The sequence below is a fragment of the Adiantum capillus-veneris genome, chromosome 18, assembly GCF_014529385.1.
Source record: "Adiantum capillus-veneris isolate H3 chromosome 18, ASM1452938v2, whole genome shotgun sequence".
Classification (NCBI taxonomy): domain Eukaryota; kingdom Viridiplantae; phylum Streptophyta; class Polypodiopsida; order Polypodiales; family Pteridaceae; genus Adiantum; species Adiantum capillus-veneris.
Genome location: NC_140948.1, coordinates 106,545,859 through 106,559,986, shown reverse-complemented (window position 1 = coordinate 106,559,986; position 14,128 = coordinate 106,545,859). Strand labels below are relative to the sequence as shown.

Sequence of the window (14,128 nt, the reverse complement as noted above, 5' to 3'; positions counted from 1 at the left end):
ATTTTCTCCCTCATAGTACTCACCTACCTTGTTTAGTGGCACTGCCCTAGTGTTTAGCTGAGGCATTTCAAGCTCTTTGATCCCTTCCTCAATCTGAGTCGTTGGTTTTTTAACACCGAATTTCTCTAGGAATTTACCCACAATAGCCCACATGTTTGGTCGTATTCTGAGCAACTCGGCTAATGTTATTGTACAGTTGACTGGGATAGACAAAATGTCTATCAACCCTTTTGAATCCATGACCTTGTCGTTGGGAGATAGTCGTTGTGATGGGACCGCAATCATAACTTGTGCTCAATATTTGACTAAAATTTTGACAAATTTGACAAAATTTGGTATGTGAGCTCTGCTTGATGTCCTCTATCCCCTATAAGTTTCAATTTGTGAATTTGACCTTTATTTTGACACTTGAGACATTATACGCTGTTGGGCGCATTTTTGACAACCCATTTTTTAATAAATTTGTACATACGTACATGATGCCCGATGTCAAAAGTGTGTGTGGGATTTGTTTTTGTGGGGTTTTTAGCTTGCTTTAGCAAGAACATGTATATGCAGGGCAAGTTACTAGTATAGTGCTAGCTGTTGGGCTACTGTAAGTGCCCATGAGTGAGTTTTTGAAGTGAGAATTGTATTGATAGCCATTTTTTGGCTATTCAAAATTGTCATAGTGAGCTACCCCACCCTATCAAATCACTCAAACACTGTGGTTATCTTCAGCCTTTCACTGTACATAGGCGTGTATGAGTTAGGGGACTTTCCCCATGTCTCCTTAAAAACACTCAATTAGCTAGTCACTGGGCTAGTTGAGCCAAAAAAATACAAAAAATAAAATAAAAATTATTTTATGGCCTTTTTTGTGTGTAAATATTTTGTTGTATATATGGCATAAATATAGGGTTTTTAGAATTATTTTGATATTTTATTTAAATATTTATACCTAGGTGTGTGTCTTATTAAACCTATGTACACCTTCTTTCATTCTCTTGCACCATAAGTATATTTTTTGTCAATGTGTAAATACTCTAACCTCATAATTTTCTTTTATACAAATCACCCCAACATTTTCACCCTCACCCTCGGGAAAACAAAAAATTGATTTCTACTTTCTTAATCACGTTTGTTATATTATTTTCATTTACTTGCATACCTTTTCCTCTTTCACTCAAAATAATACAAAAGAGGGACCATATCATATGATTCTAATATCTTTTTTAATATCCATAATTCTTTCATATTTTTTCTTATTATATACTCATAATTCTAACACCATGTGCTCATTGAGCTAAAATCCATGAATGGTCCATACACTAGTCCCACCATGTATATATTTCTTATTTCATCAATAATCCTCCTCCATGCATGTGTAAACGTAACTTGGATGCTTTGTATCATGATATGACAAAGGAGGGGCTCACTCTTGGATGCATTGTGCAAATTGAACAAAGGAGGGGGCCACTGAAAGACTTTTGTAGCATAAAAAACAGGTTTTTTGGTGATATTTTTGGCACCTATTGTCATAATAATCAATATCTAATTCTCCTAAATGATTTTCTCATGTTAAACTGATCATTTAATATGGGGAAGTGCCAGGGGAGAAAAAGCTAGAATATTGGTTAAGCTAGCAGACCGGCCACAGTAGGGATCCAAAGGAGGGAAAATAGGGATCCAAAAGGGGGGGCCATCTGCAAAAGAGCCATGTGAAACAATGGGCTAAAAAGACCCTGGTTCATCCCATTAAGACTTCCAAAATGCTAAGGTTCCAAAATTCAAAAGGTTATGTCCAAAGGTCAACCTTAAGGAATTGGATGCTTTGTGTGTGACCAAAAAAGTCTTGCATATCCCTACATAGGAGGGGGCAAGCCTAGCAAGTAGGGGATGAGAGAGAAAGCCACACACACACACACACAAGCCCCTTTACACAAAGGGAATGAAGGACACATGTCAGATGCCTAAGCTAGTTGCTCCCAAAATGTGCTCAATTCCTATTGGATGACCCTTGAAGTGGACCAATGAGAATTAGGCCAGAGTAAATTTAGCCTAATTAATTTTAAAACACTTAATAAAAATAACCAATGAAAATTAAGTCTCCTGGATGATTATTGGACAGCCCGTGAAGGGGTCCAATAGGAATTGAGTAGCCCAATGGCCTACTTAATTCCTATTGGTTAGAATGGGGATTTAATTCATTTAAATCAATTAAGTTTAATTGATTAAGCTCTCACAAAAGGGGAAAGGGGGACACATGTCAGAAGTCTATCACTTATGCTCCTTAATGGCCATTGGCTTGAGTTGGGGAGGTCCAATGGGGGAAAAGCAAGAGCAAATAGCAAGAGGGCTCGCCCAAGAGAGAGAGGGGGCTGATTTTTGCAAAGCATTATCACACACACACTCACACAATCTCATGTGTGAAGAAAGAGAAGACTATCTCTTCCCAAGCTTTAATGGAGAACTCATCACCTACTCCAAGCTTGTGAGATAGAAGCCTACATCAACACCCTCTTGGCATGTGGATGAAAATCCAACCAAGAGCCAAGATTCAATGCATGCTCATCTCCTCTACCAAGCTAATTACTCAGCTAAGCTATGCAAATATGAGTGATTATGTGAGGAGATGTACATCTTTCTCGTAAGATACTCCTTCTTCCTCGCAATCTACTCTCATACCTTGCTAGCTCTCACCATCTTCGAAGGTGTGTGAGGTCTTGGGTCTGAGAACGGGGATAATTAAAGTTGTGTTCGCTAAGTGTTTTGCTTAGTGCATGAAGCTTTCATCTTCATTGCACTAGCTAGTCTTGAAGGAACACAAAGAATTGTATTGTACAATGTCTCTCTTGATGGGAGAAACCATAATACAAAGCCTTTTGGAGGGGGGACTGGCTCCATGCAAATCTGGTCCTCAACTATTGTCAATAGCTTAATTTCTCTCTCTTTTGAAAGTATTGTTGATGCTATCTAACTAGGTGTTATGCTTTTTACTGCTCTCTCCACCCAAGCACTCTTGTAATTCTCATTAGGAATCTATTCTAATGAAATGCCCACTATGTTCATGCTAATTTTCGCTACACATAAGTTTTTAGACCATTAAATGTTACATTGGTATCAGAGCACAAGGTTTCTCTTTTCTTGCTCAAAAAGGGAGGTCCTCAAGCTAGCTATAAATGGTTGGTATTATTAATTGCCATTGAGTAAGTAGAATAGGGATTTTTCAGCCTTGCAGTGCGCCTGCCTTTGTGCAGTTAACGGGGCATCACCGTCGAGAGCTATGGTCTTAATAGTGGAGTCCTATGGGGAGCCGGTGCTTGACAGGAGCCGGTGCTGTTTTGGTTTTAAACGAACCTTTCTTCTATTCCTTGCAATTAATGGTATTCAAGCCGCGGGTACAGTAGCTTGAGTGCTTTTTCTAAAGGGGTAAAGAGGAGTAGCAACTAGGGCTTGAAGTACCAAAGTACACCTAAAAAGTTTACACCTAAAAGTTGTTAGAATGGATGACAATAGTAAAGAGAGTGAAATTAATGTTGATAACTTTGATTTTGCTCATGAGCAAGCTACTAATGATGCTTCAATGCTTGTTAACTATCTTGTTTCTAGGATTCAACAAGCCATGGGCAATCCATCTCTCCAAAGTGAAGTGCAATGGCAGCTCCGTGCTCACGGGATTCTCTGAGCTCATCACCATGACGAGAGAACACCTAGGAAGCCTCCTTGTGAGACTACCAAAAGAGGTCTCTCTCCGATTCGGGAAGAAGAAGAGAATCCATATGAAGGGCTCAAGAATTTACTTCTTGATGATGCATCTCCTTCCCAAAGGAGAACTCAAGAGCCTCCACCGAAGGAACGAGAAAGAAGTGAGTCTCCCGCCACCTCGGCGGAGATGGCTCCACGAAGACAGCGGGCTAAATGCTCTCCATCACCACCAAAGCGGAGAAGACCATCATACTCTTCTCCACGCCATAATTGAAAGAGGGATGATAAAAAGCAAGAGAAGAAAAAGTCGAGAAAGAGGACACCCTCTTCTCCATCTTCTTCATCCTCTTCCTCTTATGAAAGTGATGGTGAAGACAACGAAGATCAAGACAAGAAAAAGGCGAGAAAGAGGTCACCCTCTTCTCCACCTTCTTCAAATTCTTCACCTTCTGAAGAAAGTGATGGTGCAACCTTTGAACCATAAAAAAGAAGAGGCCATAGGAAATCCTATGCCGCATGGAAGAGGTCGTCCAAGTTGAAGAAATTCAAAGAGGGAGGGAAGAGCATCTCTTTCCTTACCTATGATGGTACCTTTGGTGCTACGAACAAAGTCTTGGCCTTTATCCAACAGTTCGATGCAGCGTTTGGAGATGAGGGCTTCACGGAGTCCTCTAAGCTACGCCATGTAGCTATGCACTTTCAAAAGTCCGCTAGGCAATGGTGGTCTAGCCTACGAGCCAACGGTGAAGCTCCACGAACCTAGAAAGCTTTAAGATATTCCATTATGAAGCAGTTTTTGGCCACCGATGCCAAAGACAAAGTACTCACCGAATGGCGAAGCTTAAATCTCTCTCCCTATGAATCCATCCACAAATATGTAGACAAGTTTTGGGACCTACAACTCAAAGCCACTGTCTTCAAAAAAGTTGGATTTTGGAGAGCAAAAGCAACAATTTTGTGCGGGCTTAAATGAAGAAATGGCGGAGTATGTCAACTCCCAAAGGCCACGTACCATATCGGCGGTAATACACCATACTATGGTGGCCTCTCGAATCAATTTCCAAACGGGGGCTAAAAGAAATAATAAGCCCACGGAAAAAAAGGGTTCCAACGAGCCTAAGGGGAAGGACAATGTCCAAAAGTCTCCTAAGGGCAACTCCAAGAAAGCTAAAGAGAAGGGAGTTTACAAAGGCAAAAACAAACTCTCTCCTGAAGAGCTTGAGCGTTATCGCAAGGATAACCGGTGTTTCAAGTGCGGCAAACAAGGGCATGCGTACCGTGCTTGTCCCCAAAAGAACAACCCCGCCAAGATCCTCCTAGAGCTACCTTGGTTGAAATCCAAGAGGAGGAGACTCACCAAATTCACCACAAAGGATCTCCTCTATCCCATGCTTGGGGAAAGGTAAGAGAACATGATGCTTTTATTCTCTTTGACCCTGGTTCTACTCACAATTTTATATCTATAGAGTTGGCCACCAAGCTAGGCATACAAGCCTACGAGATGGGAGATGTCCTACCCGTAGACAGTGATTTCAAGGGGCAAGAAGCTTCAGTCACTCCCTTAATCGAGAAATTGAGGCTTCATGTCCAAAGCTATGTGGACAAAGAGGACTTCTTTATCTCTCCTCTCAAGCATGAGGATGTAATCCTAGGGGCACCATGGTTTGATCACCTGGCTGCCGATGTTAAATTCCCTGAAAGGAGAATCTCCTTTAAGTTCAGGGAAAAAGACATGTATATAGATGCTAAGGAAATGGGTAACACTATCCCCATTGTACATACACCAGCTTTCAACAAGTCAATAAAGAGCTCTATTTCTGTGTACATGATTTTTGTTAAAGATTCTCAAAATGAACTTAATGCTTTAGCAAAAGAAAATAAAAGCAACCAAAAGGAATTAGAGTTATCCAATTTTCTCAAGGGGTATCAAGATGTTTTTATTGACGACATCCCTTGTGAGCTACCTCCTAAACGAGGTAATGATGACCATGCAATTGAACTTCTTCCAGGAAGTTCACCGCCTAACAAACCTCCTTATAGAGTTTCTCAAGATCAACAAGAGGAGATTATGCGGCAAGTGCATGAGTTAGTTGAGAAGGGCATGGTTAGGCCTAGCTCATCTCCATTTTGCTCACCTGTGCTATTAGTGCAAAAGAAAGACGACACATATCGTATGTGTGTCGACTATAGAGAACTAAATAGGATCACTATCAAGAATAGGTTTCCTGTTCCACGGGTAGAAGACCTATTTGATAAGCTACAAGGATCGACCTACTTCAGTAGGATTGACCTAAAAAGTGGCTATCATAAAATAAGGATAGTTGATCAAGATATTGTAAAGACCACATTTCGCCCTACATTTGGTCTTTACGAATACATTGTCATGCCTTTTGGCTTGACCAATGCACTAGCCACATTCAACCGCTTGATGGAGAAGCTATTCATGCCTCATCGAACCTTCACTGGAGTGTTCTTTGATGATATTATCATCTACTCTAATTCATTAGACGAACACAAGAAACATCTCCAGGTAATATTTCAAGTTTTAAGAGAGAATAAACTTTATGTTAATCGAAAGAAAAGTGAATTTTTCTTGCAAGAGATTTAGTATTTAGGTCACATTATCTCTCAAGATGGTATCCAAATGGATCCATCAAAGTTAGAGGTAATAAAAGGATGGCCTAAACCAAAGAATCTTCATGAACTAAGAATCTTTATAGGTATGTGTGCATACTATAGACGTTTCATAGAAAAGTTCTTACAAATTGCGAGACCATTACATGACCTAACAAAGAAAAACGTTAGGTATACATGGTCTGCTAAGGAGAACAATGCTTTCGAAAAGCTTATCCCTCAACCTGTGCTTACACTACCGGATCTCTCAAAACCATTTGAGGTCCAATGTGATGCTTGTGGTGATTGCCTTGGAGCTGTTTTGCTCCAAGAAGGGCACGCCATAGGCTATGAAAGTCGAAGGCTCGACCCTGTTGAGCAAGCTCTAGGAATATATGAAAAGGAACTCCTTGCAGTTCTACATGCCTTAGACTCATGGAAGCACTATTTATTGGGGACTCCTTTCATTTTGCGTCACCGAAGTCTTAAGTACTTCATGACACAAACCAAGCTCTCCGACAAACAAATGAGGTGGGCAAATTTACTTTCGCAATTTCATTTTCATATTGCTCACATTGCTGGCAAGCATAATCAAGTAGCTGATGCACTCTCAAGACGACCGAGAGTGAATGCGGTTTCCATAGCAACTCACAATGATCTATCTTCAATGATAGGTGAGTATGCTATTGATCCCGATTTTAGAGATGTGATTTCAGCCCTTGCATTAGGGAAGAAAGAAGAACCATTTACTTTACAAGATGTTTATCTTCTCTATGGCAATAGACTATGCGTTACTAACTCACTACGTGAGAAAGTAATGTATGAATCTCATGCTCCACCTTATGCGGGGCATAGAGGGATTCAGTCTACCTTAAAGAGAATTAAACATATTTCTATTGGCCTACCATGAAAGTGAACATACAAGAATATGTTTCTAATGCCAAAAGACAAAATTTGATAGAGGGAAGCAACTGGGATTGCTTCAACCCTTGCCAATCCCTAATTCACCATGGGAGAGCATATCCATGGATTTTATCTTTAGATTGCCTAAGTCTATCCATGGGAATACGAGAATATGGACGATAGTAGACAGGTTCAGTAAACAAGCTCATTTTATACCTGTCAAAAAGACTATCAAAGCCCATCAAATGGCAACCCTCTTCATTTCACAAATTTTCAAGTACCATGGCTTGCCAATGTCCATAGTGTCGGATAGAGATCCTAGAATGACCAGTAATTTCTGGAAGGGTCTCTTTGAGAATTTAGGGACAAGGCTAAACTTCTCTTCGGCCTATCATCCACAAACGGATGGCCAAAGTGAAATAGCTAACCTAACAATTCTCGATCTACTAAAAGCCTATGTAACGGAAGTAGATCAAAGATCCCAATGGGAGAAGTACTTACCCTTAGTGGAGTATGCTTACAATAACACTGCACATACTTCCACGGGAAAAGCACCTTTCAAGGTAATTGAGGGAAGATCAAAAAGTCCCTTGCTACTTAAAGTACATGGGAAGATCTTCGCTGCAGATGAGTATAGCCGAGACCTACAAGAATATTTTCAAAAGATTAAGGATGCTATCTCTATCTCACAACAAAGGCAAAAGGCTGCTGCTGACAAGCACAGAAGAGCCCAAGCCTTTAAAGAAAATGATTGGGTCTTATTAAAATTTCCCAAGGCTCGATTAAGGCACACAACGGGCAAGAATCCTACCGGACACCAAAAGTACTATGCTAAACTAGCAAAAAGGTACTATGGTCCATTCCAGATTCTTAGGCCAATCAATGAGATGGCCTATCAACTCAAGTTGCCCAATCATTGGCTCATACACAATGCTTTCCATGTGAGACTATTAAAGCCTTACAAAGGAGAGCCACATCAAGAACCAACTATTGAAGACCCACCGGAAATCCAGGAACAAGAGGAGGTGCTGCAGCTCGAGTCCATTCTTCGACATGAAGACAAGGTACTAAGAGGCGGTAAGACTATCCGACGATATCTTATTAAGTTTAAGAATTATCCTTTTGAAGATGCTAGATGGATGCAAGGCATACAATTAAAGGATAACCTAAACCTTGTCAATGCTTACAATGCTTCCCAAGAGTAAGCAAATGTACAAAATGTTAAAAATGAACAAATTTTTTGTCTTATAAGATTCTCTTTTTCTTTATTGTGCACAAAAATGAAGTAGTATGCATGCTTAGATCAAGTTTGCGGAGACGACGTCTCCCCAACACCAAGTAGAGCTTGTCACTCTACTATGGAAGATTGATAGGACTAATGTGCAGACATGCTTGCGGCAGCCTCAGGCTCTCAAGCGCCAAATGGACTAGTCATCCATTGTGGAATGATGTCATAGGGTAACATAGGGATCCTCTACCCGCTAAGAAAAGGACTCATGAATATGCTTTATCTTCTCTACACCATAGTTGAGGATGACTATGATTTCAAGAGAGAGGTAATGTCATAATAATCAATATCTAATTCTCCTAAATGATTTTTTCATGTTAAAATGATCATTTAATATGGGGAAGTGCCAGGGGAGAAAAAGCTAGAATATTGGTTAAGCTAGCAGACCGGCCATAGTAGGGATCCAAAGGAGGGAAAATAGGGATACAAAGGGGGGGCCATCTGCAAAAGATCCATGTGCAACAATGGGCTAAAAAGACCCTAAGGTTCATCCCATTAAGACTTCCAAAATGCTAAGGTTCCAAAATTCAAAGGTTGTGTCCAAAGGTCAACCGTAGGGGAATTGGATGCTTTGTGTGTGTCCAAAAAAGTCTTTACCAATCCCTACTTAGGAGGGGGCGAGCCTTGCTTGTATGGGATGAGAGAGAAAGCCACACACACACACACACAAGCTCCCTTTACACAAAGGGAATGAGGGACACATGTCAGCTCCCTAGCCCAAATGCCCACAAGGTGTACCCAATTCCTATTGGATGGCCTTGGAGGTGGACCAATGAGAGCTATAGTAAATCTAGTTTAATTAATTTAAAAACACTTAATAAAAGAACCAATGAGAATTAAGTCCTCTAGAAGACTATTGGACAGTCTCCCAAGGGGTCCAATGAGCATTCAACAGCCCAATGGCTTGCCTGATTCCTATTGGCCAGGAGCCAAAGGTGTCCAATGAGAGTTTAGTTGAATTATTAAATTACCTAAAGCTCTCACAAAAGGGGAAAGGGGGACACATGTCAGAAGGCTATCACTTATGCTGCTTAATTGTCATTGGGTAGCCCTAGGGAGGTCCAATGAGAGGGTAGCAAGAGCAAATAGCAAGAAGGGTCGCCCAAGAGAGAGAGAGGGGGCTGATTTTTGCAAGGCATTATCACACACACACACTCACACAAGCTCATGTGTGAAGTAAAGAAGACTCTCTCTCCTTCTCAAGCTTTAATCGAAAGCTTATCTCCTACTCCAAGCTTGTGAGAAGGGAGGCCTACACCAACAACTCTTGGCTTTGTGATGCAAATCCAACCAAGAGCCAAGCTTCAATGCATGCTCATCTCCTCTACCATGCTAATTACTAAGCTAATCTATGCTAATATGAGTGATTATGTGAGGATGATGTACATCTTTCTCGTAAGAATACTCCTTCTTCCTCTCAATCTACTCTCATACGCTGCTAGCTCTCACCATCTTCGAAGGTGTGTGAGGTCTTGGGTCTGAGACCGGGGATAATTGATGTTGTGTTTGCTAAGTGTTTTGCTTAGTGCATGAAGCTTTCATCTTCATTGCACTAGATAGTCTTGAAGGAACACAAAGAATTGTATTGTACAATGTCTCTCTTGATGGGAGAAACCATAATACAAAGCCTTTTGGAGGGGGGACCGGTTTCATGAAAATCCGGTCCTCAACTGTTGTCAATAGCTTAATTTCTCTCTCTTTTGAAAGTATTTTTCATGATATCTAAATAGGTGTTATGCTTTTTGTTGCTCTCTCCACCCAAGCACTCTTGTAATTCTCATTAGGAATCTATTCTAATGAAATGCCCATTATGTTTATGCTAATTTTCGCTACACACAAGTTTTTAGGCCATTAAATGTTACATACGTTGATGGTTGGAGCTCACTAGTGATTGATGATTGTTCTTATGACTTTGAAGGATGCCATTTTTTATGCACGATGAGTGCAAGGGATAATACTTTTCCATTTTATCGTGGTAAGGGTATATGGTTTTGATGTCTTTGTGCATGATGTATCTTTGTAGAAAATATTTTGCATAGTCTACTCCTGAGCATGAATGCTCTAGTAGATTGGGGGTGTGGGAAACTATGTTGGACGCATTTTCAAAACCCTATAATCTGTAAATTTGTACATACGGACATGATGCCTGATCTTAAAAGGGTGCGTGGGCTTTCTATTTGTGGGTTTTTAAAGCAAGCACATGTACATGCACTACAGGTTGCTAGTCTAGTGACAGTTGTCGGGCTACTGTAAGTGCCTGTGAGTGAGTTTTGTCTTGGCTTGATGTGAGTGATACATCTCATGATGGTGAGAATGTTGATCCATGCTATTTCGGTTTGTATGACATGTACGTTGATGGTTGGAGCTCACTAGTGATTGATGATTGTTCTTATGACTTTGAAGAATGCCATTATGTGTGCACAATGGATGCAAGGGATAATAATTTTCCATTTTATCGTGGTAAGGGTATATGGTGCTGATGTCTTTGTGCATGATGTATTTTTTGTAGAAAAGATTTTGCATAGTCTACTGCTGAGCATGAATGCTCTAGCAGACTGGGGGTGTGGCAAACTATGTTGGACACATTGTCAAAACCCTGTAATTTGTAAATTTGTACATACGAACATGATGCCTGATGTGTGGGATTTCTTTTTGTGGGTTTGTTAGCTTGCTTTAGCAAGCACATGTACATGGACTACAAGTCGCTAGTCTAGTGACAGTTGTCGGGCTACTGTAAGTGCCCGTGAGTGAGTTTTTGAAGGGAGACTTGTATATAACTCAAACTCATGTACAAACTTAAAATAGTTCAGCGAAATTTCAGAATTGTTCAGGTTTGATCTCCTTCTGGCTTCTTGATGCCTTCGGATGCAGTTTTTTGCCCTCGACTAGCCTTCCTACGCGTAGTCGGGGCCATGGCAGCTTGCTGTTCACGCCAATTTTGCACATAGAGGTACCTAGAATTTAAACTTGTGGTCTTCAGAGATTTTGTTTTAGAAAATGCAGAGAATTTTTTAGGCTTGAAAGCGTCCCTTTTGGAGTTGTGGTTTGGGAGATACAATCTATTTCCCACAGCGCACAGGATATGGCATCTTGCAGGCAGTTTGCTGTATGGTAGGTTGTGGAAGCTCTCTTGTTTGGAGATGTGTGTACACTTAGAAATTTTGTTTTTGAAGAGTTATTTGCTGAAGGTGGAACCTCTTTCTCTCAAATGCATTGGTCGACGTGTGTTGTAAATCCATGCCAGGGTAAGTGCTTCCTAATTTTCATGGTGATCTTTTGGATGGGAGTGTGTTGGTAAATTCCCAAGAGATCACTTGCCTTTGAGTTGTGGTTTTGTTGAGGTTCTTTTGATACCATTTGTGGTGATGATCTTGTGTCTTGAGTGCTATTGGGAGACATTGCTATAGAGGTGCCCCTTGCTCTTGTTTTCCCAATAGTGTTTTGGTACCCGCCACCGAGGAGTTGCTTCAAGTTACCTTCATTGTTGGTGATTCATACATAAAAGTGCAGCCATGGTCAATTTTAGTGATGCGTTATTGAGGATGAATGATATGATCAATAAGTTGAAGCTAAGCAGCATAACAGAGTTAGACATGCACTACTTGAGGTTTTGCTCTCTAAAGCAAGAGCTAGAGGTTCTTGAGGATATGATTCTGAATGAAAAGGAAGAGAAGTTCTTTTTCATTGGTACTCTTCCAAGATGTTTGGGCATTGAGGTTGCTTGTACTGACTTGTTAAGTGTGAAGAGAATTGTTGATTTCTTGAATCAAAAAAGATGGTTGGAATATGTCAGTCAGTCTTCTTCTTCTTCATGCATTTCACACAAGAGCTCCTCTGTCAATAGTAATGATTGTAACAATGATGATGAGGTTGAGGAAGATGTAGAAGATGAGGTTCTCTCTCTTGATGATGTAGATGTTGATGAGGAGTTATGTGCAAGCAATATTGTGAAAGAAAAGACCTTGGAGTGCATGTATGACAAAGAGGGAAGTGATATGGCTAACTTAGTTCCATGTATGGATGCTCATAAAGTTAAGGCCTTATCTAGCTCTATGTGTTTGCATTATGTGCCTATGGATGTTCTTACTTGTGATACAAATGACACGCATGTTGACATTATGGGTGATGTTTTTGCTCCTCCATCTTATGAGTTGACATGGTATCCTGATGACTTGTGGGCATGTGGACCCATTTGGGATGTTGAGATTGGTGTTGGTGACATTGGTTGGGATTCATGTTTGCTTACTAGTTATGCTCAAGAGATGGCATGTAGTGAAAGTGATGCTTATGAGACCTATGAGTATGATGATGGTAGTCTTGACTGGGGCTTTGATGATCCGCAAGCTGAGATAGATGAGAAGATGCAAGTCAGGGTGTGTCATGCATTGTCAAGGGTGAAGTAGCTTATGACAACCTCACATGCATGTGTGGATGTTGAAGAGGATTGTAGCTTGGAAAGCTGGGATAGCCATGATGACATGGATATAATGGATGTTTTGTCTTGGCTTGATGTGAGTGATACATGTCACGATGATGAGAATGTTGATCCATGGTATTTTGGTTTGTATGACATGTACGTTGATGGTTGGAGCTCACTAGTGATTGATGATTGTTCTGATGACTTTGAAGGATGCCATTATGTGTGCATGATGGATGCAAGGGATAATACTTTTCCATTTTATTGTGGTAAGGGTATATGGTGCTGATGTCTTTGTGCATGATGTATCTTTGTAGAAAAGATTTTGCATAGTCTACTGCTGAGCATGAATGCTCTAGCAGACTAGGGGTGTGGCAAACTATGTTGGTAAATTTGTACATATGGACGTGATGCCTGATCTCAAAAGGGTGTGTGGGCTTTCGTTTTAGCTTGCTTTAGCAAGCACATGTACATGCACTGCAAGTTGCTAGTCTAGTGACAATTGTCGGGCTACTGTAAGTGCCCGTGAGTGAGTTTTTTGAAGGGAGACTTGTATATAACTTAAAATAATGTACAAACTTAAAAAAGTTCAGCAAAAGTTCAAAATTTTGCAGGTTTGAGCTCGTTCTGGCTTCTTGATGCCTTTGGATGCAGTTTTTTGCCCTCAACTAGCCTTCCTACGCGTAGTCGGGCCATGGGAGCTTGCTGTTCGCACCAATTTTGCACATAGAGGTACCTAGAATTTAAATTTGTGGTCTTCAGAGATTTTGTTTTAGAAAATTTTTTAGGCTTGAAAGCATCCCTTTTGGAGTTAAGGTTTGGGAGATTCAATCTATTTCCCACAGTGCACAGGATATGGCATCTTGCAGGGAGTTTGGTCTATGGTAGGTTGTCGAAGCTCTCTTGTTTGGAGATGTGTGTACACTTCAAAATTGTGTTTTTGAAGAGTTATTTGGTGAAGGTGGAATCTGTTTCTCTCAAGTGCATTGGTCGACGTGTGTTGTAAATCCATGCCAGGGTAAGTGCTTCCTAATTTTCTTGGTGATATTTTGGGTGGGTATGTGCTGGTAAATTCCCAAGAGATCACTTGTCTTTGAGTAGTGGTTTTGTTGAGGTTCTTTTGATACCATTTGTGATGCCGATCTTGTGTCTTGAGTGCTATTGGGAGACATTGCTATAGAGGTGCCCCTTGCTCTTGTTTTCCCAACAACGTGTAAGAG

The 14,128-nt window shown here is 40.7% G+C and overlaps 1 pseudogene; it reads left to right on the top strand.

The window, feature by feature from the left end:
- The first annotated feature begins 12,138 nt into the window (after window positions 1-12,138).
- LOC147436149 (uncharacterized) lies at window positions 12,139-13,197 on the top strand (annotated as a pseudogene).
- Window positions 13,198-14,128: the final 931 nt, after the last annotated feature.